This window comes from Pogona vitticeps, chromosome 4, assembly GCF_051106095.1.
Source record: "Pogona vitticeps strain Pit_001003342236 chromosome 4, PviZW2.1, whole genome shotgun sequence".
Classification (NCBI taxonomy): Eukaryota; Metazoa; Chordata; class Lepidosauria; order Squamata; family Agamidae; genus Pogona; species Pogona vitticeps.
Window position 1 is genome coordinate 216,028,183 of NC_135786.1, and position 27,020 is coordinate 216,055,202.

At 41.7% G+C, this 27,020-nt stretch overlaps 1 protein-coding gene across 5 annotated transcripts in view; it reads right to left on the reverse strand.

The window, feature by feature from the left end:
• The window catches only part of NCALD (neurocalcin delta), a 70,169-nt gene extending 43,993 nt beyond the window's left edge, over positions 1 to 26,176 (reverse strand). Inside the window, exons 1-2 of one of the 5 annotated variants that reach the window (XM_072999199.2) lie at positions 24,847 to 25,624; positions 24,676 to 24,708 (exon numbers count right to left, since the gene is read on the reverse strand). The gene's annotated coding sequence lies outside the window, so the exon portion shown is untranslated. Of the gene's footprint in view, positions 1 to 24,675; positions 25,625 to 25,724 lie in introns of those variants that run through there. The other 4 variants (XM_020783402.3, XM_020783403.3, XM_020783404.3 and 1 more) reach the window with 4 other exon arrangements.
• Between the last annotated feature and the right edge of the window lie 844 nt (positions 26,177 to 27,020).

A 27,020-nucleotide genomic window follows, 5' to 3' on the forward strand; every position in this document is an offset into this window, starting at 1 on the left:
TCTTTTCTTTCTTTTCTTTTTTTTGTGTGTGTGTGTGTGTTTTAAGAGTGGGAAAAAACAACTCTACTAATTTCTATACTTTTACAAACATGGGGAAAGTTCTTTTGGGGACAGCATATACTAAACTAGCTTTATCACATTCCTGCTGTTTTGGCCACAATCCTGTTCTCAAACGAATGAACAACTACGCTATACTGTACAGCTTTTGATGGATACAGGTCACTACACTGAACTTCAGCTGGTTTTTCATCAGCCATGATGTTTATGTAAAACCACTTGGCTTCTAAGGTCTAAAAGAAGGTGCTGATTTGGTCATCATAATCTGGGACCTATGTCATCTTATCACAGTACATCTTAAAACTGGATCTCAGATATTCTTGGACTGCAACTGCTAGAAGTCCCAATCTGCATGACCAGTGGTAAGGACCCTAGGATCTTGAGTCCAAAAACTTCTGGGGACCAAGTTTGGGAAATGCTATCTTAGAGAGTGTATGACCCATGATGACCATGTCCCTGATGCTGATGTTCCTTTGTCTCTCCCACCACCTGTTCTCATTCCTCTTTTCTCACAGAAAAGATTTTGGGTTTCTTGCAGAGCGTGTCATGTAAAGAAGCATAAATCTCTTTTCCTTCCAACCTAGAAGTCTGAGTTTAACCAAACAAGCATGCTGTCCAGCACTGTTCAGCTGTTACTTAGCCAGTTCTCTCCAACAGGGGATTGCCTGGCTCATTCCCTGTCTTCTTCTCTTGGAAGCAATATGACTACGCAGGCTGTCCATCTGAACAAAAATCCTAGAAAATCAGGGTTCTTGCTGACATGGAGACTTTATTCTTGAGCAGGAACCTCTTTTCTGCAAGCATGTTGCTTTGGCACATGGATGAGAGAAAGGGACGGGCTAAGAGGTCCTTTCAAAGCATACTGGAGAGAACTGGCTGACTGATAATTGAACAGGACGTACACTACACATAAAACCTGTGATCAGTAATGTGCCATTCAAAATGGTGCCTGTTCTGCTTTAGCACTGTTTCTGATAGACTTCAGCAAATCCCACACAATCTGGATAACCTGTACACAGAGACAAGAGAATAGGTGTCTATAAATATAATTAAGTACTTCTTCACAGTAATATAGTTCTGAAACCACTACCAGATATTGCGGCCCTGCTAAAGCTGCATCACCTAACCCAGGCCCTGCTAATATAAAAGCCACTGAATGATGTAACAAGCCAGAAATTGACAAAAACTATTATCCGGCTGAGCTGTGGGTGGAATCCAGGTATCAAGTGCATTTGACACCTTTACTGCTGTAGATTATCTTCCGGCTTTAATTCAGAGTGTTGATAATGACTGGGATACCTAGAAGGCTATTTTCTTTCTTAAGGGACTATTCACCAATAAAAATCTTCCCAAAAGGCTCTTCTCCTTCATGTCCCACCAAGAGACTAATTTTTTGCATCTAAATGATATTTGGTTAGGGTCAGAGCTTTGGAAAATTACTTTTTTGGACTACAGCTCCCAGAATCCTACAGAGCAAAAACATAATAACTTTGCCAAACTCTAGTTGAGAATGTTCTTTTGCACTGCTTTGAGATACAGATACTGTACTGTTAATGGTTTGAGTAGTTTGGTCCATAGTTATTTCAGTCTATGTTCAGAAGACAGTCTAACTAATGATGAATGTAAATAATACTTGCTAAATTCTGTGTCCTAAATGATTTAGGTTATCTCTATGAGAATTCTTTGAGCCCTGCAAAAACCTTCACCGCCCAGGCAACAGCAACAGAGTGATTGCTATTTTTCTCATTTCAAGGCCTTTGTAATTTGCACAAACTCTCCATACAGAACTAATGTTCCTCCATCCCATTTGAAAAGCAAAGTATACACACATATAACAAACACTGGCACCAACAACAAACAATGTCTCCAATCCTAATCCTCAAAAATCCATCCAGCAAAGCAGTAGCCTTTGCCCCTCTGTGCAATTTGCATTAAAACCATATTTGCATGACTTATATTATTTGTGCAATTTTTCTCAGTTTGCAAAAAAAAATAAAAAATAAAATCAAAACTCCTGTTCTCCTCTCTTCTTGAGAGTGCTACAAAATAATTCACTCTCACATCAGGCGAGAATAATAATAATTTTGTGCTTCCTTGTCCTTCTGTTCCAAGGGCAGCCAAGACAAGGATTTATGTCTCTTAGGAAAAATGAACAGGGAGAAGCATGCAGAGCAAACATGTATTTAATTGGATCAACAATAAAGAAAGTGGGATCATAATTATGGGTATCTTCTTCTACAGCCTCAGGTAGCTCAGAGATGCACGTCAAAAAGCACCCATTATTTAGCCTCAAAAATAAAGCAATAAACTTTTTCCCCACTAACATTATTGGAAGAGGGAGGGAGACACCCCCACTGTTCTAAATTGATACATGTAAACAAACTAATGTAAACTTTTAACAAAATTACTCACCAGCAAAACCAGATAAATGTGAGTTACAGACAAGTCATTCATTTGTGAATTGGGCAACACGGATAGCATAACAGAAAGGCTTTTACAAAATTAAAAGCGTGAAGAACAATGTGTACAAACACAATGCAACTGAAAGCCAGATGACCAGGGTTTATTACCAAATTTATCACGGTCATGTATCGTTTCCAAAAATTTCCTTCATTCCCACAGAAGCGTCTTCAAAAAACTTCTTTAAAAGGTGAAAGGATTTCAGTTAGTACTTTTACATTTTAGGATTTGAAAACATTAAAATGGACATTGTTTTACATGTTGCTGTTATAATGTATAGAGCAGGGACTGGGAGCCTGTGATCCTCCAGATGTTGCTCGACTCCAAATCCCACCATTTCCAGCCAGCATGGCCAATGTACAATAATACTGGGCACTGTATTCCAGAAACATCTGGAAGCCACGGATATAGGGCAGAAGCCTAAATAAAAACATGCACATCACTCCTTCTCCCAGAAACCAAGAAAAGCAAGGAAGCAAATAAAGACAACAATACAGTAAAAGCCCCTCCTCAAACCAAAATGACCAGGATATACAGTAGGTAGATTTCTCTCTGCTATGTCTTCTCTCTCCTCTTCCCTGAGTGTACGGCAAGCAGCAACAGACAGACAAAATTATTCAGGAAAGGAAAGGGAGGGGGAGGAATCTCCAAGAAATAGGGGTCAGGGACAGAATCCAAAATATAATCCCAAAGATTATATTTGGGTACCACAAGCAGAAGATGCACTCCTAAGAAATTGGAAATTGAAGAAATTGAAATTGTTTCAAGTTATAGTGCTTGGAGAACACTCTGGGCAATTTATAACGTAATTTGGCAAGGATTGCTCCCAGTGAGCTTGGTACTCATTTGACTGACCCTGAAAGATGGAAAGTTTGAGCTGGCTACCTTAACCCATCAGGATCAAACTCAGGTCTTAAGCAGAAGCTTGACTGCAGTACTACAGCTTAACCACTGTGACATAAGGCTCACGTATATAACTTGTTCAGCTACTGGAAGGGTACATCAATGTGAATTTGTTTCGGAACAGGAAAATTTTTATCAAGGAAGCTAAATTTGAAAGGCACATTTGAAGAAGTGAATAAATATGCATACCTAGACGGACAAAAGAGGAGACTGCACTGGGCAAGGCAGGGGATGAGAAGGGAGGTGAAAATGTGACAGTAACAAAAATAAGAAAAGTAGAAGACCATAAACGGTAGGAATGGGTTGTTTAAGCAATAACAGATGGAGAGAGTAGAATCCTGTATGTAGAGCTGGAGGGGCAGATTTATTTATTTATTATTTATTTTATTTATTTTATTTATATCCCGCCTATCTGGTCGGTTAAGACCACTCTAGGCGGCTAACAGCATAAATAGAAAAAACTTTAGGAGAGGGAGGAAACAACAGGAAAGGGAGAGGAGAGGGCATCAGGAATTGTCTGGAGGGAAGGCCTGCCGAAACATCCATGTTTTTAGTTGATTTTTAAAGATAACCAGCAAGGGTGCCACACGAATCTCAGGAGGTAGGTTGTTCCAGAGGCAAGGAGCCACCGCCGAGAAGGCCCGATTTCTTGTCTTTACCTTCCGGGCCTCCCTTGGCGTTAGGCTCCTCAGCCTCACCTCCTGGCTCGCACGAGTGACACGGGTAGATCTTGGTGGAAGTAGGTGTTCCGCCAAGTATCAAGGTCCTAAACCGTTTAGGGCTTTGTACGTGAGCATCAACACTTTGAAGTTGATGCAGAACCGGATGGGCAGCCAATGCAATGCGGCCAGAGTGGGTGAGATATGCTGATATTTTTTCACTCCACTAAGTAGTCCGGCTGCCGCATTCTGCACCACCTGTAGTTTCCGCAGCAGCCTCAAACGCAGCCCCACGTAGAGCGCATTCCATCACTTTGAGATGAGGAGCCACTACAACTACTATTCTGTTTAGCCCTCACATCACCGACTGCTTGGAAAGAAAAGATGAAAATAGGCAGAGTACCAAATGGCTTTTTCTTTCTGTTAACATGTCCATAATTCAGTGCATGCTAACATACGATGGATTATGGAGAAAGCCAGAGAGCTCCAGAAAAACATCTACTTCTGCTTCATTGATTACACAAAAGCCATTGACTGTGTGGACCACAGCAAACTATGGCAAGTCCTTAAAGAAATGGGAGTGCATGACCAGCTTATCTATATCTTGAGAAATCTATATGTGGGACAGGAAGCAACAGTTAGAACTGTATATGGAACATTTGATTGGCTCAAAATTGGGAAAGGAGTACAACAAGGCTGTGTATTGTCCCCCTGCTTATTTAACTTATATGCAGAATACATCATGCGAAAGGCAGGACTGCAGGAATCCCAAGACAGAATTAAGATTGCTGGAAGAAATATCAACAACCTCCGATATGCAGATGACACCACTCTGATGGCAGAAAGTGAGGAGGAATTAAAGAACCTCTTAATGAGGGTGAAAGAGGAGGGTGCAAAAAAATGGTCTGAAACTAAACAAACAAAAAAAACCCCTAAGATCATGGCCACTGGTCCCATCACCTCCTGGCAAATAGAAAGGGGAAGATATGGAGGTAGTGACATATTTTACCTTCTTGGGCTCTATGATCATGCAGATGGGGAAAGCAGCCACCAAATTAAAAGACACCTGCTTCTTGGGAGGAAAGCGATGTCAACCTTGACAGCATCTTAAAAAGCAGAGACATCACCTTGCTGACAAAGGTCCGCATAGTCAAAGCTATGGTTTTTCCAGTAGCGATGTATGGAAGTGAGAGCTGGACCACAAAGAAGGCTGACCACTGAAGAATTGATGCTTTTGAACTGTGGTACTGGAGGAGACTCTTGAGAGTCCCCTGCACTGCAAGGAGAACAAACCTATCCATTTTGAAAGAAATCAACCCTGAGTGCTCACTGGAAGGACAGATCCTGAAGCTCAGGCTCCAATACTTTGGCCATCTCATGAGAAGATAAGACTCCTTGCAAAAGACCTTGATGCTGGGAAAGTGTGATGGCAAGAGGAGAAGGGGATGACAGAGGACAAGATGGTTGGACAGTGTCATTGAAGCTAAAAAAACATGAATTTGACCAAACTCTGGGAGCTAGTGGAAGACAGGAGGGCCTGGCGTGCTCTGGTTCATGGGGTCACGAAGAGTCGGACATGACTTAACGACTAAACAACAGCAACAACAAAATTGCTTTATAGAACAAAGACACTGAAATAAGGGACATTAGCAGAAAAGGTGTCATGTCCTTCCATCACACTGACTCTACTGTGGCGAAGAGATGGGGAGAAGGAGAACAGCCCATTTCTCCATTCCTGGCTCTAGCTCCTCTGTTGCTCTCTTTGCCCAAACTCTTTCTCTCCCTCCTCCCTTGCGGAGATGGCAGCAAAAAAAGCAATCGGACAAGACTCAAAGAAAGGAGACAGCTCACTTCCCCTGGCAGCCCCCAGAGCACTCTGACAAGCCTCATCTGGCATGCATGAGAAGGCTGTCTGGGAGCAACTGGGAAGGAAAGGAGAGCACCTTTTCCCTTCAGTAAAGACCAGGTTCTAGGAAAACAAGATGCAAATGCTTCCCCGTGAGCCTTGTCATCCTTGAGACCTGGAATCCAGAAAAGCCACAACCCCTGCCAGGCACTGTCCATTACTGTGGCAGGCAGACATTTCACCCCTTCCCTTGCAGCCCTCTTCCATGTATGTTTCTGCAGAAGACAGGTCTCTCTTGAACAGCACTTGTTCTTAGGCAGGTGTGCACAGAACTGCAGCCTTAGGAGTTTCAGGTCATTTTTAAAGAGTTCTTTATCACAATGTAGAACTGTATTCCTATATGGAATGGAAAGAACTTCGGATTTTAAAAATCCAAATATAAGTGAAACCAAAAAGTCCAGACCCTTCCATGCTTTAAATGTGACTCCAGTCCCTTTGTACTCAACCATGCAGAATTAAGGTTGACACTGCTTTTTCCCCTGTTCTGTTGTTGTTGTTGTTGTTGTTGTTGTTGTTGTTGTTGTTGTTGTTGTTGTTGTTGTTGTTGTTGTTGTTGTTGTTGTTTGAGGTTTTTCGCTTCTTTAATACTTTTGTGGCAAGGAGGTTGAACACTTCCATGCTAGGAAAGGATGGTACCTGTTGCATTTGTCCAGTGCAAATGTTTGAAAACATTACATTAGTACATTTCTGAAGAATTTACCAAACTCTACTTTTTAAAAATATCTCTAACAGAAAGAATCTGAGGTTTAAAAAAAGTCACAGGTGGAAGAAACAGAAACAGACAGATTTTTCCTATCCCCATTTCTATCTGACAAAATAAGTATTTATTGAGCGTTTGCCAATCACTTATAATTATGGAAAGGGAAAATATCTAAAACCAATTGTGTATGGTCAGGGAAATCTGTATTTTACCTTTACCTCTGCGTGCTCTGGTACTGATGCTAATAATAATACAGCGTATCAAGATGAATTGCAATACTACTACTATCAGAATTACGTATTGATTCTGTCACTCATTGCGAGGTAAAATAAATCAAGTTGAGGTATATTGTGAGGTGTAGTTATACTGCATTGATGCAACAATCCCTAGGAAATTGGATACTTGCCTGTAGGGAATAAGACATGTACAATGAGAACATGTAAAATAAAAATTAGTTTGCTTTGCAATAATTATAGGGATTGCAACAACAGCAAGGATCAAAATACTTTTAATTAACTCCCCTTTGCTCACGGTGCTATATTTCCTGGCTCCTTAAAGTGAGTCCTTCCTACAGTAAGCCAAGGGATTAATAACCGGAATTAAAAAATTGAAATAAAAAGGAAATTATCTCTGTTAGAATAAAATGAAGACAACTACTCTGCATATGCTTGCATTAAAAACACACAATGTGCTCAGGAAAAGGGCAAACAAATTTATATAATAAATACATAAATTAATGGCATTATTTGTGTAAATGAATTTGCACTGCCTGCCAAACTTTAATTTGACATTTGAAGTTCTGAATGGTAAACCACTTCTGGGTATTCTGTGCTAGAAAGCCTCAGGAGGACTAGCTGATTACTGTACCCATAACCATTCTAGGAGGCAAGATTTAGGGACCCATTCAAAGGTGGGCGACCTTCAAGGTGGAGAACCTGTACTTGTCTTCTCCTGCCCCATTAAAGGCAGTGCTGCTACTTCAAACGTTCCTATAATATAATTCTACAAATTGTTCTATAGATTCCTGGGTGTAGGGAAGTAACCGCAAGGCATGAGTTGATGATTCAGGTCCAAAATAGTCTGCAGAGTTTTAAAAAGATAGGGAGTGTCTAGGGAAGGAGGAAAGATGATTTAAAAGACAAAACAAGATTATTATTTGGCACCTGGATGACTGATTTGGTAGCGGGGGTGGAGGGAATCTTTATGATAGTATTATACATTTTTAAAAACTACAAAAGCTCAACCCCTCCATACACACATAATGACAATATAATACCTTAGTAAAAGTGTTACCCAATTTTAGGCAGGGAAAGTCCCTGGTCTCTCTATCGTTCCAATTTTAGTAAGTATATGTGCTCGCTTTGGCGGCACATATACAAAAACTGGAATGATACACAGAAGATTACCATCGCCCCTCAGCATACCGTAGTTACATGGCAAATCATAGTTATAAGGCTAACAATACAGTGACTTGAACAGTTCACCAATTCACTAAGAACTGCTTCTGAGTACCAGTATCATTACTATTAGTGGCCCTTTTAAAAAGGACAACAAGAAATATAATGCATTATTTTTCAGCATTAATGTTCCAATCCTGACTGGATACTGCGAAGCCTACATAGCAGATGCCAGCCCATGCTGCTGCTGCTGCATTTGAGGGCCCTCCTGCTCTTTCTGCTAAGTTGGGACCCCAGATAAAAGTCCTGACTTAATTGCATCAACAATCTCTGTTACCCATCAGTCACTGCTTTGTAGCCATCTCTGTTCATTGCTCTCATTTTTAGACACACTATTTTTGATTAAGCATCCTCAGCATTCTTGACATGGCACATTCTTTTCTCCCTTCTCCTCTGCACATTTCCTTTTGACCTTAAAGGCTGTTAAGTCAGAGCATTATATCATCTCCCATCAGCCTCTTACTTCCCTCCCATCATGTCTCTCCTCTTTATTCACTGGCTATTTTATACTTTCCTTCAGAGCTATAAAAACTTATTTTTGGGGAACACTGATCCTAGAAAGTCCAGAAAAGTGACATTTCCAAGCTCTGTCTTTCTTCAAACAATGTTGGTCAATCTTTAGCTTAGTCTATCCCCAAAGTCAATCAGACAACAGAACCCTAATGTAAACCTTTGCAAGCAGTTTCTTCTCTTAGCTATTAGAATATCGGTGAACATTCTGAGGCACAACACTTGCTCAGCCAAACAGTGTCACGGATTTCATAGCTACAAACACAATACAATATAGATAAAAGCTGGACATTCTATCAGAAATTATCTCGAAGAACAAATACAAGATAAGGCAAAAGGAAACAATATACTCAGGATGCCTTTGATCAACAGTCTAGTAAAAAAATATGCTGTACTGGAGAAATCTCAAAGCCTAAAACAAAACTTACCGAGAAAGCAGTAATAAGGTCAGTACACATCTAAAGGGAAGCACATGCTGTCCCTCAGCCCATCAGCAGATAACTAAGGGTCACCAGGATAGGAGGTTGAACCAAAGGAAGTACATCACAGTATTCTCAGTACCTGTCTGGCCCTATCTATCATCAGCCAAATAAGGAGAGGAAGATTGTTTCTTTCTCTTCCTGCCCCAAAGAATAACTGACTCCAATTGCCAGTGAATTTGGGGCTACAGAGCAGAAAGCAAGCATATTTTCATCTACAGTTTGTAAAATTCCCAGAATTCCCCCCAAAACATGGGCAGTAGGAGATTCTGGAGAGAATCCTGGGAGATGCAGTCCCAAACAGTAATTTTCCTAAGCTCCATCATAACCTTATCTAGAGGAGAGTGAAAAAAACAGTCTGAAACTCAACATCAAAAAAACTAAGATCATGGCCACTGGTTCCATCACCTCCTGGGAAATAGAAGGGGAAGATATGGAGGCAGTGACAGATTTTATTTTCCTGGGCTCCATGATCACTGCAGATGGAGACAGCAGCCATGAAATTAAAAGATGCCTGCTTCTTGGGAGGAAAGTGATGACAAATCTTGACAGCATCTTAAAAAGCAGAGACATCATTCTTACCAACAAAAGTCAGAATAGTCAAAACTATGGTTTTTCCTGTCGTGTTGTATGGAATTGAGAGCTGGACCATAAAGAAAGCAGACCGCCGAAGAATTGATGCCTTTGAATTGTGGTGCTGGAGGAGACTCATGAGAATCCCCTGGACTGCAAGGAGAACAAACCTATCAATTCTAAAGGAAATTAACCCTGAGTGCTCACTGGAAGGACAGATCCTGAAGCTGAGGCTCCAGTACTTTGGCCATCTCATGAGAAGAGAAGACTCCTTGGAAAAAACCTTGATGTTAGGAAAGTGTGACGGCAAGAGGAGAAGGGGACGACCGAGGATGAGATGGCTGGACAGTGTTTGCGAAGCAACCAACATGAATTTGACACAACTCCGGGAGGCAGTGGAAGATAGGAGGGCCTGGCGTGCTCTGGTCCATGGGGTCACGAAGAGTTGGACACGACTAAACGACGACGTGGCTAACCTTATCTACAATCTAGAAGAGTGGTTCCCAATGTTGGATAACCCAAGTATTCATGGACTGCAACTCCCAGAAACCTTCGGCAACACAGCTGGTGGTGAAGACTTCTGAGAATTGCAGTCTAAGAATACTTGCAGTCTAAGAATACACTGAACTAGAACACTAAGGACCATTACATGGAACAGTTAACTTTTCCAAGCATGACTTCCACAACCCAAAAATGTTCAGTGTTCCGTGTCTAAGTCGCACTGGCCATGTGACCACGGAAGATTGTCTTCGGACAAAACGCTGGCTCTATGGCTTGGAAACGGGGATGAGCACCGCCCCTAGAGTCGAACACGACTGGACAAAAATTGTCAAGGGGAACCTTTACCTTTACCTTTACCTTTAAAAGACAACTTTCCCTATCTCTGCCCCATTTGTCAAGAAACTATAGGGAGCTTCGCTCCTTCTCCATGGCAGGATTCTGTTCCAAGTGTTCTTTACCCTGGGACTTCAGAAGCAAGAAGAAGGATCTTAGCCTTTGCCATCACCTTGGGCGTTCAACAACAATTGGCAGCGCAACACTTCTATCCAAAGATGAACTCCAAGAAGGCCCCATCATGGTGTAAATGTCTGTTTCCAACTCAAAAAGTCATCCTACTATTGCCAAATTCATTTTGTTTCTTCACCTTTCCCTCCATTTCCCTTCCTTTGTCTTTTGTTATTTTTTCTTCTAATTCTTGTTTAAGTTTTTGTTTAACAGCACAGCTTTCATCTAAAGCTCAGAAATATTACTTTTAATGACTATGATTCCCTGAATCCTCCAGGCTGCCAAGGATCATGCTAACTGGGGGTCTGTGGAAAGATGTAATCTTTAAAAAAAAAAAAATTCTCTCCCCCCCCCCAAGCTTTCCTTGTGTTTTAGCTTTTATTAATATAAAGTACTTTGAGAGACAACTCATGTTTTGTTTTCAAAAAGGGTTAAAATAAACAGAACACTCAGTCAGAACCAATTAAAGCCAGGTTAACAATCTAAAATCAATGTATGTATGTATGTATTGCTGCTTTCCCCCTCCACTTCCTAAGCCCCACTAAAGCAGGATCAAAGGGCTGTGGAAGTGGAGAAGTAAAGCAGCAATCTTAGGAAGCGGAGGGGTAAAGCAGCGATGAAAGGGCTGCAGGATCAAAGGGCTGCTATCCTGCAGCCCTTTCATCCCTGCTTCATCCCTCCATTTCCTAAGCCCTGCAGTGTACATGCACACCCCACTTCGGATCCGCTTGCAGGTGAGAAGGAACAGCGCCCACTGCTTCAGATCTGTGAAGCAGCAGCAGAAGCAGAAACGGAGGGGGTAGGTCCTGACACAAAGGTGCCGCCAGACCCCACTGATGAGCCTAGGGGTAGGCAGTTTTGCTACCGCGTGCTGTTCTCCTCGGCTTACTTGTGTGTAAAAGATGACCCTCAATTTTTCCTCCAATGATTTTAGGAAAAAGTATATTTTACATGGAAAAATATGGTATTTAGTGTCATTTGTAGGCCACCTTTCTCCTGATGAGGGGATGCAAGGCAGCTCACATTAAAACAAGTAAAATTAAAAACAATAAATTATATAACAAAAAAGCAATTAAACTTTAATAATAATAACAAATATATTAAATGATTAAAAACATTTAGAACAAACATACTTATCTTAAAAACAGCATGCAGGACTCAATTATTAAAAGCCTGTCTGAAAAGGTGGGTCTTCAGCTGTCAGCAGAAGGATAAAAGGAAGGAGGCCAAACTTAACTCCCAAGGCAGAACATTCCACAATCTGGAATTCAATGCCATTGCCTTTGTTCCTCAAGGGATTCCTAAAGACCACAAAATCCAACTACAATCCAGATTTGAATTACATTTGCCGCGCATATCCTCCATCCAGCAATGCAAATACTGGCAATCAATTTATATTACACACTTGTCTAATACAGCATAATTGATATTTAATCATGGGTGCTTTCACACATTCCCACTTTTGGAAAAAAAAAACACCCTCAATAGCATAAACCAGCATGAATCTGTTCAAGGCAAATTCCTCGTCCTTCAGCAGCACCTGCTGCAGCTATTATGTTTAAGAGTTCACTCGTGTTTCTCGAGCTCTGGAACAAATGCTCATATTTCTATTTTAAACATTCCCAGGAAGATACCAATGGGCTGTTTCCAAATCTGCAACTCAATAGAAGCTATAAAAGTTTACTAGTTTGGGAAGCTTTTTTTAGTATCTTTCAATCTGTTTTATGTTTCATGTGATTCATTCTGGCTTTAATGTAATCCAGAAAAGTAACACAGCATGCCTATAGAAATAATAAGTTATAACATTGTAGGCAGGCATATCAACTGCATAGTAAGTTTTTCTTATCCATCTGCATATGATTTCTCCGTGCTCAACTGAAGCAGTCATTTCTAATAGCTCTCAAACTGGCTGATAGCTCTGTTCATACACGATACACAGCCTGTTCATCCAGCGTGGGTGATTAGCCAATATAAGGCTGAAAGTCCAGATTCCTATCATTATCTTAATGCCATATTGAAAGCTGAACTCTATCCACTAACAAACAGGTGGATGAATGCTTAGTAGAGAGAAAAACTTTAATAGAAGTAATGTTTGCCCAAAGGATGCAGATAAATCAAAACGTCAAGGCGGCCCAGACATCACAGAAAAGTCAGAAATTCCAGAATAGGTCACCCCTTCCCTCCAAAGCTAGGGTTTCAGCTCCAATTGCAGAAAAAGATTATTCTTCACAAAGTTTAGGATATGCTACATCTCTTAATCCCTGAACTCAACATAATTAAATTTTTATAACAGGTCCAAATTTGATTTTATCAATGTAATTACAGAATTGTCCCTCAATTATTTAAAATATGTTTACCCCACCTTTCTCCTTAAAGGACCTAAGGCAGTTTACAAATTCAAAAAGAGAATCTTTAACAGCTAAAAACAGCATTAAAATATTTTAAAAGAATTAAACAAGTATTACTGTATATGAAAAACGGGAAATAAAATCAATATCAAAATGCAAACAGAGCACAACAGTCCATTATTTAAATTTAAAAAAACCCTCTAGGACAGCCAGACGCTAAGGAAAAGCCTGCCTGAAGGGAAAGGTCTTCACCTGTTTGTGGAAGGACAGCAAAGATGGGGCCAGTCTGGCTTCCAGTGGGAGGGGGTACCAAAGTCTGGAAGTAGTTTTAACTGTGCAAAAGCATTCCTGGCCACTGCTGAAACCTGGGCATCCAGGCTGAGAGACAAATCTAGGAGCATCCCCAAACTTTGCACCGCTGTTTTCAGAGGGAGTGTAACCTCATCCAGCACAGGCCAAATCCCTATTCCTTAATCTGGCTGTTGACTAATCAGGAACACCTCTGTCTTGTCTCAATTAAGCTTCCCTTTATTCACCCTCATGCAGTCTGTTATTGTCACCAGGCACTGATCTAGAGCTGAAATAGTTTCCTTGGATTTAGATGGAAAGGACAGATACGAGTTGACTGCCATTCACATACTGGTGACACTGAACCCCCAAACTCCGGACAACCTCTCCCAGCAGTTTCATGTAGGTGTTAAACAGCATAGGGATCAAAACAGAACTCTAAGGGACATCACTGGCCAATGACCAGGGTGTCAAACAGGGGTTCCCCCAGCACCACCCTCGGTTCTCCTCTCCAGAAAGGACAGGAACCATTGCAAGAGAGTGACTCCAAGTCCCATCCCAGAGAGACTGTTCAGAAGAATGCCATGGTTGATTGTATCAAAAGCCGCCAAGAGCTTTGGCAAAACCAAAAGAGACACACTCCCCCTGTCCAGTTCCTGACATAGATCATCCACCACAGCGAGCAAAGCAGTCTCCATCCCATAACCAGGCTCGAAGCCAGACCGAAATGGATTACATAATCTGTCTCATCCAGAAAACTCTGGAGCTGAGAAGCCACAACCCGCTCCAGCACCTTGCCCAAGAATGGGATATTGGAGTCTGGCTGGTAATCATCCAATAATGTGAGGTCCAAGGAGGGTTTTTTTTTTTTCAATGAAGTTCTTACTATTGCCTCCTTGAAGCATGCTGGGATCCTACTCTGCTGCAAGGAGATATTCACCAACCCTCAGACCCACTCAGCTAGCCTCTCTCTCTGGCAGCTCTTATAAACCTGGAAAGCTAGGGTCCAGGAGACAAGAGGTAGCCTTCTCCTCTCCCAGGGTCCTCCTGTCCACATCATCAGGCTGGAAAAACTGAAATTTATCCATTAACACAGGACAAGCAAGGGCCATAGTTACATCCACAGGATTTGTATTAACTAACGGCACCCAAGTCAGAACAGATCGGAGCAATTTTGTCTGCAGTCTCAATGTTTATTGTGTACTATCTAAGGCCTCTCACAATACATCAGAAGCAGACATGCGTTTTGCTGCACAGCAGGGGCAGGACAAGGAACCAGGCAATGCTTCCTTACAGTGATGTCCTAGTAAGCAAAAAGCAGAGGAGGGGGACACCAGCGGCCATGAGACAACGCAAAGGGATGTTTCATCCATGCAGGGCAGTGACCAGACTATTGACCCATGCAATGCATCTGCTGATTAGCTCAGGTGTATCACAATGGATGGATATCCACAGAGTAGTAGCCATGTAAAATCAAAGTTGCTCTGCCCAGAAAGCCTGTTCCTGCATTCCTGTGTTTTGCTTTTTATAACTGAATCCTAGAGCTGTGAAAAAAGCAGATACACACAGAAGGCCAGAAGGCTTTCTGATAAGAATTCTGCGTCACCTTTCCGAACCTGGCTACAAGTCTGAGTCCTAGGAGACTCTAGCATGCCTTCCCCTCTTCTCAACGCACCTGCCTTTTAAAGAGAGCCACCCGAGGCTGTTACCTGCCCGTGTGTGCCTGTGATTGCTCGTGAAATGTCCTGGTCTTCCCACAGAAAACTCCCCTTCTCCCATCAGCAGGTCTCGAGAAAGGCGGCTATGTATACTCTGCACAAGGCCCATCTGCAATTGCTAAATAGTTTCTGTCCTGAGGGCTCCTCTTCCTCTAGTTTGGGGTGTGTAGTGCTACAACACAATAGATTTCTAGAATGATCACAGGACTGGAGATTAGAGATAGTGGCACAGACCTTGGTTTGGAGGTTCATGCTGATTCGTACATGTAACACCAGTGGGGCTGAGCGTTCCCCTCCCCTGCCTCCCCATCTCCATTCACCAGTTGGCACATGCTCCTCTCCTTCTCTTCCTCCTCTTCAGCTATTCCATAAGCCTCTGGCAGGAGCACAGGCTTCCCTAATCTGCCCTCCTTGGCTGATCGCCCACTCGGGCAAGGAGGCAGGACAGGCAGACCTGTGGTCCTGCTGGGGACTGGTCGAACAGCTGAAGAGGAGGAAGAGAGGAGCTGGTGAGTGTGTCACTGGCCAGAGAGTGGGGGCAGGGAATGTGTGGCATCTGTGGTGCCGTGCGCATGAACCAGCACAAACCTCCAAACTGAGGTTCGTGTTCGTGCCCATCTCTACCGGAAATTCAAACTCCCAACAGGGGACCAGCAGCAGAGAGGCTGCTGTTGTCTGTTACAGGAGACAAGGAAGCAGATGGCATTGCCTGTCATCGCACATCTTGTGTGACTGGCGCTGCCGAGGTGTAGATTGAAAGCAAGCCCCTGTCGCCATGAGTTCATGGATTGCTTCCCCATAAGGGCAGCCTGTGACCATCATTTGTGACTGTCCTTGACACACAGGCGCTGGTGGTTTCTCTAGAGATAAAAGGAGGAGAAGTCCTTATTTATCATCCATTTCTGATGGTGTGCTTCCCCACCCTGTTCTTACTTGGAACACAGACTGGATGCAAAAAGATAGTTCTGCCAGCATAGTGAGGAAGAGGAGGAGGACAATGATGATGACGACGACGATGACAACAACGTATTATTAAATCAGTTCCAATGCCAACACTTTCCAGGGCTACCTAGCATAAGAGGTTTGCCCCTCCTTTCTTCCAGGGGCGCCCTGAAGTGGTGCAGCTTGCCCAAGGCCACCCAAGCTGACTCTTCTCCCAGGAGACACAGTGAGGATTCAAACTCCTAACCTTTGGCTCTGCAGCCAGGTACTCAACACACTGAGCTATCCAGGCAGCTTAGGGATGGCTTATTTTCCCTCCCCCAACTGCAACTACGCTACTGAACTGCAGCAAAAATGCTATCTGAAGCAATTCCTTTAGTGTTGAACTGTTGAAACCATCAAAGTCTCTTGAGCAAAGGAATGCCAAAAAATTTCAGCATGTCATTTTTGTACTTGAAACTTCCATAAAGCATGAGGTAACGATTTAATTTGCATTCATGATAACATATGTATTACATATGTGATTTATTGATTGATCGGTTGATTGACTGGTTGATTAATTGACTGATTGATTTACCAGCTTGGCACCATCCAGATGCATGGGCTATAAACTTTCACCACCTCAGCAAGCTACTCAGCTAACTGCACCAACGGATTGGCTCAGCATAAGACAATTCTGGATATGTATTCATGATAGCAAAGGGCACATTGTATATTCCCACTGATCTCTTATCAACATGTACATTAACAATCAGTACAATATTCGCCAGGTGAACTGTATGGAACATTTGAAAATCTTTTCAAAATCAGTTTCAAATAATTCACTCACTAAGATACAAGTGAGATTTAATTCTAATTTGCAACCAAGATGTTATTTCAGGTGAAGGACTATATGCAAAACTCTGATTCCTGTATAACAGTGAATGAAAGCCTATTATAATCTAGATTTTAAAAGAGACGGCTTCATCCAAGAGTGTGTGCAAAAGTCTGACACGTGCAGTGTGCATTACAATTAACGAGAAGGGCATGTGACAAATCCTTGTATAACCTGTGGAGTAATTAATGTAAAGGAAGCCATAAAGAAAGGGAGAGAGGTCTTTTTTAAAAAATTACACAGAAAAAGCACAGACAGCCATATTGGTTCAAGGGGGTGGGCAGGGTCCCTAATTTATAACGGGGCCAACCAACAGTATTAGGGCTATCCAAAGTGCCATACGGCAGTGCAGAAATAATGTCAAGTGGTGCTCTAGTGGAAAAGCTAATAGGAACCAAATGGAGTGTTTGCAGGCAAGAAAAAAAGAGCTTTTTAACTGGGTCTCTTCCAGCTCTGCAGACCCAAGATTATTATTTAACCCTCTTGCTATAGGCATTTTTGTTACTCTTAGAGCAAAGACAAGGTACGTTATAGGTGTAGGAGGCCATATTAGAAAGCTGTACTGTTGCATATTAAAACTGAGAATGAATCTACAGAAAGCAGTTCACAGCTCAGAATGTACAGTAGGTGGAGAAATCATATGGTCAGATGGCAGGTGCGGATCCCATCCTAACACCTCCCCTTCTATCATGTTAGCTTTGTACATAAATGAAGTTTTTGATAGGGGAGAGGAACACTGACTCTGATCAGGCATGCCATACCGCCCTTCGTTTTATGGGATTTTTTTTCTCTGTCAACATGCAGATTTGACACCCAAGGAATATATAAATTTCTCAGCAGCCACAAAGGTTGGAATTTTTTTAAAATGAATAAACTCCGTGCAAAACTTGACGAGATCAGCTGAGGCCATAACGGAGACACAGCCATAGACGGGAGGAATAATTCTCACTCACACTTTCTCTTTATAAGTTTTTTCGTTGCCAGTCAATGGAAAAATCACCCTTATCCTCACACAGCAAAATAAAGAGCTCAGAAATGTTCCTTGCTGACTGGGAGAGAGGAGGGGCAGGATACTGGGAGTCGTAGTCCAAAAAAAGGATAACTTAGCGGTTTAGGTATCTGGCTGAAGAGCCAGAGGTTAGATGTTTGATTCCCCATGGTGCCTCTCTGAGAGGGGCAGGATTCGATGATCTATAGGGTCCCTTCCACCTCTGCCATTCTAAGATGCTGATGTCAATGATGATTTTGATTTCCAAATTCCGGCAAAAATATAGAATGTATACACCAGCGCTGCGCTAAGCACTTGCACATCTCACTACAAAAGATGCACACAATCTGTTGTAGAAATAGCAATGCAATTGCCAGCAGCCGTTTTATCTCTCCCCATTTTCCATAGCATTTGAGCCATTCTAAGCAAAGATCCCTAATGAATCCAGTATGTCGTCTGTTTCACCACTGTTTCTGGGAGCACTAGAATTCCACAAAGCTACGGACTGCAACAATTTTAAGCTAACAATCTAAACAACAAGCTTTCAGCAACACATCAATGTACCTTTACAAATTTGTGGGCATTAAAAATTATTGAATTACGTACATTGTGATTTCATCTACCCAATCGGAGATGCAGACGAATACTCATGAATTCTGTCTGAGTAATCAATCTGATTTTTATAACCTTGATATTAAAAAAAATACCTGTACAGTAGGACCCCTATATCCACAGGACCAGTATACATGGGTTCACTTATCCACAGTCTGAAAATATCAAAAGGATTACAAGAAATAAAAATAAAAAATTTCCCCATGTATTAACAGAACAGGCCATTGGATGCAGCCAGAGACCGTGCCATGAATACTTGTTAATGAAGAATATATAGCATGGTCTCTGGCTCCCTCCAGTGGCCAGTTCTGATAATGCATGTAAAAAATCCCTCTTTTATATATATATATATACAGTATAATGTTCACTATTATCTGTGATTTTCAGTATCCACAGGATGTGTGGAACAAATCCCCAGAAAATATGGGGGTTCTACCATACTATAAAACCATTTATTTTTCCCTTTAAACGAAAGCACAGAGTGATTTTCTAGACATTCTAACACACCTGAACACAGCGTGATCTTTCAGATATCCCACAATCTTAAAATAACTGAAATCTTGATGAAACAATGCAAAACTACTCTTACTTTTGAAGCAACTACTCTATATTTTCTATAACTGTTAAAGCAGCACAAAGCCTCTGCAACTAAACATTATAACTGACATAAATCATACCAGTGATCATTACTGTTCAACAGGTCCATATAAATTAAAAGCCCAGCCCATGGGCCCAATTTCTCTACCACTGCAATCGTACAACACCTATTTCAATGTTGGGTTAAACACTAAGGGATGCTTAATTGAATTATGGTTGTATAACATGGATTGTTGGTCATCTTTGTTCACCAACTATGAAAACAACTCATTTTTTAAAATGTATTTTTAAAGCTGATTATAATTCACTAAAACAACATTTCTAACTAGTAAATAAAAACACAGCAAGACAGAGTTGTGTAATGGACTGACTGTTGAGCTGAGACTCAGGAGATCTAGTTTCAAAGCCCCACCTGACCATAGTAACTCACTAGGGCGGTAGCTATGCTAAAATTACTCCTTCATTATCTCATGTACCTTCAGAAACTATGAGGGCTGCTGTACCTTGGATGTGACTTGACAGCAAATAACACAAATTCTACTAGTCCAAGATACCAAATATGACTCATCATACACTGTATTTATTAATGGTTTGGTTGCCACTTCAACAGTTTATTTTTTAACATACTAGCAATTTCAAGAATCATGTAAATCTCATGCAGCTAAAGTTATTCAATTTTACTGAAACACACAGTTTTTACTGATTACTGTTTTTGTATTTTTGTTATAGCTTATGGCCAAATGGGTATGAAACTAAACTGAGTTGCATAATAATTTACATAATAATGTATAATTTAGGCTTTGAATTGTGCAGGAAAGATCTCATCTAGTCCTGCCATCAAAAACGGAAAGAATATCAGCCACAGTGAAACATGTCTAAGTAACACATAACAGGTGATCATTGTTCTTATATGGCACAAGCACCACTGGATCAAGTGCAAGACAGTTTCCATCAGTATCTCTAGGGCACAATGGTTTTCATATCTCCACACATTCTTGGACTACAATTCCCAGAGATCACCACAGCTAGTGTTAAAGGCTTTTGGGAATTTTAGTCTTAGAACATATGGCAGACCTGGGCAAAGTGCGGCCCGAGGGCCACATATGGTCCGCGAGCCACTCCTGTATGGCCCCCAGACAGTTTCGAACATCAAAACCATTTCTAGCTTTTTGTCTAATGTTGATCAGTTGCTTATCTTTAACATACCGCAAAAAACTCTTTAGTATTTGTGAAAATTAACAAGTTTAAAATAAAAACAATCATAACATCACTGTTTCATTTTATTTTTAAGTAAAGTTGGCCCGGCCCCTGAACACAGTTCAGATTTTTCATGTGGCCCCCCTATAGAAATTAATCGCCCACCCCTGACATATGGGGACTCAAGGTCGGGAGCCACTGCACTAGGCCATTCTGTAGATCAGAGGGCCCCAACCTCCGGTCCATGGCCACTGCTGGTCCATGGCCTGAGCCAGACCAGGCCACAGAGACAGACCTCCTGCCCCACCCTGCACAGCTGATTTGCGCATGTGCCTGAGCGCCCGCACAAGCAAGCGCTGCCATTTGTGCATGTGCACAAGTGCATACTCATTCATGAGAGAGAGAGAGAGAGCGCGCACATGAGCGCAGCGATGCCCCACCTTCCCCAGCTGGTCTGCAGGGTGAAAAAGGTTGGAGACCCCAACTATAGATGACCCTTTAACAGCTTGGATTGCCCAACAAAGATGGGACATTCAGGTGGTAACAAATGAAAAACAACACACAAGAAGCTCTTCCTTATGTTTTCTAAGACAGCCTCTGAAATCCAAATCATTTGGTTTAATGAATGACAGCAATCCAAAAACTTTGGATTTTATTTGAATATCCACATTTGGATTATCTTCTTTTGACCCATTTATGTATAACTGCCTCAGCCATTTCTGAAGCCAACCAGCATCCTCTCTTGCATCTCAAAGGTTACTTGTGTGGTCTGAAAAGAACTTGCTGTTGGTGTGGGTGGCGCTGGTGCTGACAGCAGCCTGCCACAATCACTGATGCCGATGAATGACAAAAAGTACTGCTGATTCTCTTTCTCATATGTACTGTTTCCTAATGCTCCCGCTATTGAGGATGGTTACGTGAACTTTAAAGTTCTGTTAGTGACTACATACATCTGATGAGAACTGATTTTTTTGTCAGGTACTGTTGTTGCCTGCTTTTGGGCCTGATTCTCTGTTGCCTTGTCTTTGTTTTTTGGAGTACTGTATGTAATTCTGTGGGTTCTGTAAGACCTTATGCAGCCTACTGCCAGAAATATGAGGAAAAACAAAATGGAAGCACCTGAGACACCCCAAAACTTTGTGTTTAACAAAAGAACCAGTACTCAAATGACCTGAAAACGAATGAAGCACCCTGATTTAAAAAATCCAAAATGAGTGAAACCTCTCTGCATCTCTCTACTGCTCAGTTGAATGGACAGGATCTTTGCCAGCACCAATTGTCCACCATTTTGACATATCCGTATTAGAAGTGGTTTCCATAGTTTATCAGACTGCAACTCCCTGAATCTCTGAGCTAGAACTGGCCACAGACCATAACAGTAGGAGTATTCTTGGAGTTAGACCACACACAAAAGACTTCTTAAAGCTTAGTTTATACTTGATCCCTACCATGCAAATAATGAACAGATAGCAAATTACTCAGCCCAATTGACCATGAATCAGAAAAACTGTGGACTGAAACCAGAGATATTATTAGGGAATAATGCAAAAAGACATTTCTGTAGTCAAAAGAAAATAAAAACCTAGATGGATGGTGGAAGAAACACAATTATAAAGCACAGGTGAGATGCAAAAGTAGGTCACAGAAACAGGATCAGAAACCTGAATGCATTTTTCAGTGACATGTAAAGAAAGAGAGAACTAACGCAACAACCAGTGCAAGGAAACAAAGGAGAACAACAAATGGGAAAAACACAGAACATATCATACAGAAAGCCAAACTAGATTCAGATGAAGGAGGAGTGAAACTTGGTGGAAAAAAAATTAATAATTTAGGGTATGCAGATGACATCATCTTAGTGGCAGAAAGCAGAAGTCATCTAAAACAACTTTTAGTGAAAGTAAAAGAATAGCAAAATCGTGACTACAGAAGAGCTACACAACTGTATTGCTGACAAAGAAACTGAAATAGTGAAATATTCTGTATATCTTGGTTCAGTCATTAAATTCTAAGAGACTGCAGCCAAGAAATCAGAAGAAAACCGAGGCTCAGAAAAGCAGCAATGAAGGAACTAGAAAAGATAATCAAGTGTAAGGATGTGTCCCTGGATACCGAGACCAAGATCATCCACACTCTTGTATTTTCGATCAGCAGATACAGGTGTGAAAGCTGGACAATAAAAGAAGCTGACAGGGAAAAAATTGATTCATTTGAAATAGGATGCTGGAGGAGAAAGACAAAGAAGTGGGTCCTACAGCAAACCAAGCCTGATCTATCTCTTCAGGCAAAAAATGATGAGATTGGGCACATCATGAGAAGATAGGATTCTCTGAAGAAGACAACAATGCTGGGAAAGGTTGAAGGTAGCAAGAAAAGAGGAAAACCAAATATGAGATGGATCGACTCCCCAGAGAAAGCCACAGGCTTGAGTTTACAAGAGCTGAGCAGGGTTGTTGACAACAAGACGTTCTGGAGATTGCACAATCATAGGGTTACCATACGTCAAAGGCGACTCGATGGCATGTCACAACAACAACCATGCAAATGCGTGTTTTTGTTGTTGTGTACAAAAGTATGCAACCATTTGCAAATGTGAAGCAAAACAAATATCAAGATCATGAGCAAGGAAACTTTTTTTTATAATAACGTAAAAACACAAACACACAATTTTTTCTAGTAGAAATCCAACACGTTTGGCATCTCTGTCAATACATCCCCATTCCAATGGAACAGAATTCTTATCAGAGTATGATTTGTAACCCTACTAAAAGCCACAAACTCATTTTTTCTTACAACATTCATTAGGTTGGGGTTTATTATAGAGCAGGAACCTGGAGCAATTCTGGTCTCTTATTTTAGATTCCAAGTACAGTACTGCCTCTCCCAATTTCCAAACAGCAGTCCTAATGCTCCAAGAATAAGGACTATAACATGCTTTGATTTATGGGCCCTGCCCCCAGCGAAAGAACCCATCAAATCTTAAGGGCAGACTGCAAGCAACACCCCTGCAGTTTCAGCCATTAAAACTTCTGCGGGGAACTTTGGGGGCATGACATGGGGAGGGCATTCTTCCCAGTATTTGACACACCTACAGAATAAGCTCTCATCAATCGAAGTGACCCAACTGAATGGAGTAAGTGTCCTCGACTGAGCCTTCCATGCAGAGTGCTCAGAGGTGTGAGTTTACAAGAGCTGGCATCAGGCCCAGCTGTCTAAACTTTAATAAATGCTGTGCTATTTGCTCCAACTCCTACATTCATGCTGCAATCCCCAAGCCAGTGTTTCAGGCAAGTAAAGGATAGTGAATGCCAACTGCCGTTCAGGAAGTTATAAGGCTAGCCTGCTCTATAAACTTGCTGAACTTGAAAGCAATTATTCAAAGGGATATTTCCCTATAACTGAACAACTCAGCTACTGTTTGAAGGCATAAGGGGCTCACAGTCCAGTGATTGTGTCTATGAGTTAATTAATACTCATCAAAATGTGGTGTTTAAAATGAATTGTTTTCTTCCCAGAGTGGCTTCATGTAAAATTTTAATAGACTAGTAAAATTACACTGCTTCTAATGATACCTTAAAACCACTGGTGTTTTTTTCAGATTGCTTAGCTACATTTTAACGCGCATATAAAACCAGATTACCAAACCTTGCTGTTCATTGATCATCACACTACCAGAAAATGGCCATTTTAAAAGACTAGTTTATGAAGAGGGTCTGAAGTTCAGAATGCATAAGCTAATATAGAATATGGGCATAGAGATCAAAGCCAATACATTCATTTCTTTTCTCCACTTGAACATCACATCAGTAGATACCGCCTTGCGTACTAAATCCATCAAAGAGAGAGGAAAAAAACTATTAGCAATCATTCTTCAAACCATGATTTGTTTTAATATAATTGAAAAGTTTCAATCATATTACTTTCATTCATTCACTTAACATTATGTATGTGTACAGTATTTTAAAACAGCTGCTTCCGTCTCAAAATACAGCATACAAGTCAGCCGAAATTTTCAATAACAAAGCTGGGGTTGGTTTTTTTTTTTAAAGATTATTATTAATAGCTTTAAAAGAATGGCATTCAAGATGTACAGTTTTGGTTACAAAGAAAAAAGCAGTCAATCCATCCTATTGTTTTATCCTCCTCCACTTTTAAAGATGGACATCAATATACAGAGACGAGCATCCATATACTACCATTCAGACAAAGCTCGCCCTAAGCAGCGGCTCTGATATCAGAACCTCTGAGCCTGACAGCAATTTATTTTCCATCTGTGTTTCCTCCTTAACAAAAGGACTGGCAAAGTCCGTCTGCTATCAGGTTTCTGTCCCCCATGCCACCCCCACTTCAACATGAAATACTACTGTTCAAGCAAGTAGGAGATCTTTTCTTAGGAACTTACTTTTCCTCCAAAGAAGAAGGCTGAAAGGCAAAGCTGTGAGTGAAGTGGGCAGAAGGGAATGGAAAAAAAGAAGAGGGAAAATTTACCACTTTTGATCTAATACCCGGGTATATCTCGAATCATGTTTTGGTGCTCAGCCTGAGACCCCTCTTTCCTTTCTTTCCAACATACCTGGAAGGGAAACACCCACCACCAAAGGATCCTTTGCAAGGAAACCTAGTCTAGCAAAAGGCAAAATAAATGAAATTCACCGACTTTCTGGCATCCTAACTTAACGGTGCTTTCCTTGACTCGCGCTTCCCGGGGAGGTCCCTCCCACAGACTCAACAGGGTCTTCCTTTTCCAAGAGAGCCCGTTCCGGATCGGGTGTGCGCGCCTTTACTCCGACCGCGATTAGACCCTGAGGTATTCACTCCATTGATCTCGATGGGAGTGGCTTTCAACGCGAGCGTTTTAAGATCGAAGCCGTCGGAAGTGGAAAGACAGCGGGAAGCGAGAAAAGGAATAAAAGCCGTCGAGGGGTGGGTGTGTTATTTTTTTTTTAATCGGATCAGGAATTTAATTTAAACTGCAGATTCAAACCTCGAGCGAGGCTTTAACCCTCTCCACTCCGAATCCTGACAACACTACGGGTGGTGCAGAAATCGCATCGGGGGTGTGTGTAGACTCCGACGCCCTTCTTCCTCTGCCCCCCTTTTTTATTTATCCCACGGCGGCTTAGAAATGCTTAGCCAGCCTAAGCTCCTTACGCTCGATTTCCCCTCCCGGCTCTCCTAAGCCGCCCTGTAACTTTCTTCCGCTGCCAGCGCCTGCTTTCAAGTCGGAGGGGGAAGCCTGTGTGCTGCCCCGTCCAAGCAGCAGCAAGCAGCACTTTCTTCTGCCTCCGTCGCTGGACGGGAACTTGCCACGGGGCCAAAACAAATAAATGCACGCGGAGCAGGGAGCGAAAGGATCGGGGCCAAAGGGGACCTCGTGCGTGTGTGTATGTGTGTGGGAGCGGGAGGCGGGGGGGGCAGCAGGAATACGCGAAAGAAACCAAATTACTCAACTGCGGAGTAGAGGGGAAAAGCGCGTGCGGAGGGGAAGAAGCCCGGGTCTTCCTTTACCTCACGCTGCAGAAATGCACGACTTTAATACTCCATGCTCTTGGCAGCCCAAAGGGAAGCGGCGGCGGCGGCGGCGGCAATAGTAATACCGAGGGAGAGCTAGAGAGCGTGGAAGACGGACCAACTCCAGCAGCATCCACCAGCTTCTCACACCAGGCTTTGGCTCCGTAGACGCCGAGCGCAGACCCGGCCTCCAGCTGACGTCAAAGTCCCTGTCACATGGCTCGCTGCAAACCCAAAGAGCATTGGTCGTCGTAGCAACCGCAGTCCCGGCGCTCTGAAAACCCTTTCTTTCTATCGGTCGTTTGTCATCCTGGCGTGTGCACGTTTTTTTCGAAACCATCCGGAGTTGATCGGCACTCGTTCAGGCACTGTCCGGAAAGGGTGTCTTGAAAGAACTTTTTTTTAAAAAAAGGAGAAATATATATATTTTAAGTCTTACCACGTTAGAAAACGTGCAAACCAGATTTTTTAAAAAAAACATGCACAAATATTTATTTCAAAATATAAGCTCTCCTTTCAGAAGAAGCTGTGCAAGTTTAAAAACACTAAAAGGAGTCATCATCAGCAGTTATCACTATCACTATTACTTAAAATTAATGTTGACCACTTTCAAAGGTAGCATGGGAGATAAAAACTTACAAACAACAACCATGCAATGAAATATAATTCAATCCACAAGTCCCAATTAAATTACGTTAATTAATAAGTTCCAATTAACTTCCAGTTATATTGTTTGTAATATTATAAGTCATCTTGGTCTCTCTTGAGGGAAAAGGTGAGATATACAGTATATAATAGTTGTTGTGGGTTTTTCGGGCTCTTTGGCTGTCCTCTGAAGATGCCGGCCACAGAGACTTAATTTGACTTAATTTTCTTCTTTTTTCTATCTATCATTTATTATGTTTATGGATTTTTATTTTAATTGTATATCCTTGCTGTTAGCCGCCCAGAGTGGTATGATATACCAGATGGGCGGGATATAAATTAAATAAATAAATTAAATAAATAAATAAATAAATAACGTTAGGAAGAACAACCTCCAGAACACGACCAAAGAGCCCAAAAAACCCACAACAACCATTAGATCCCAGCCGTGAAAGCCTTCGCGGGTACATATATATAAAACTTTAAATAAATAATAGATTCTCATACAGTACTGTACAGTACTTCATAGACATGGATAGGCTTGGTTTCTGTGATTTTGTCTTTAAAAGGTTCTCAAGGCAATGGCCTGGC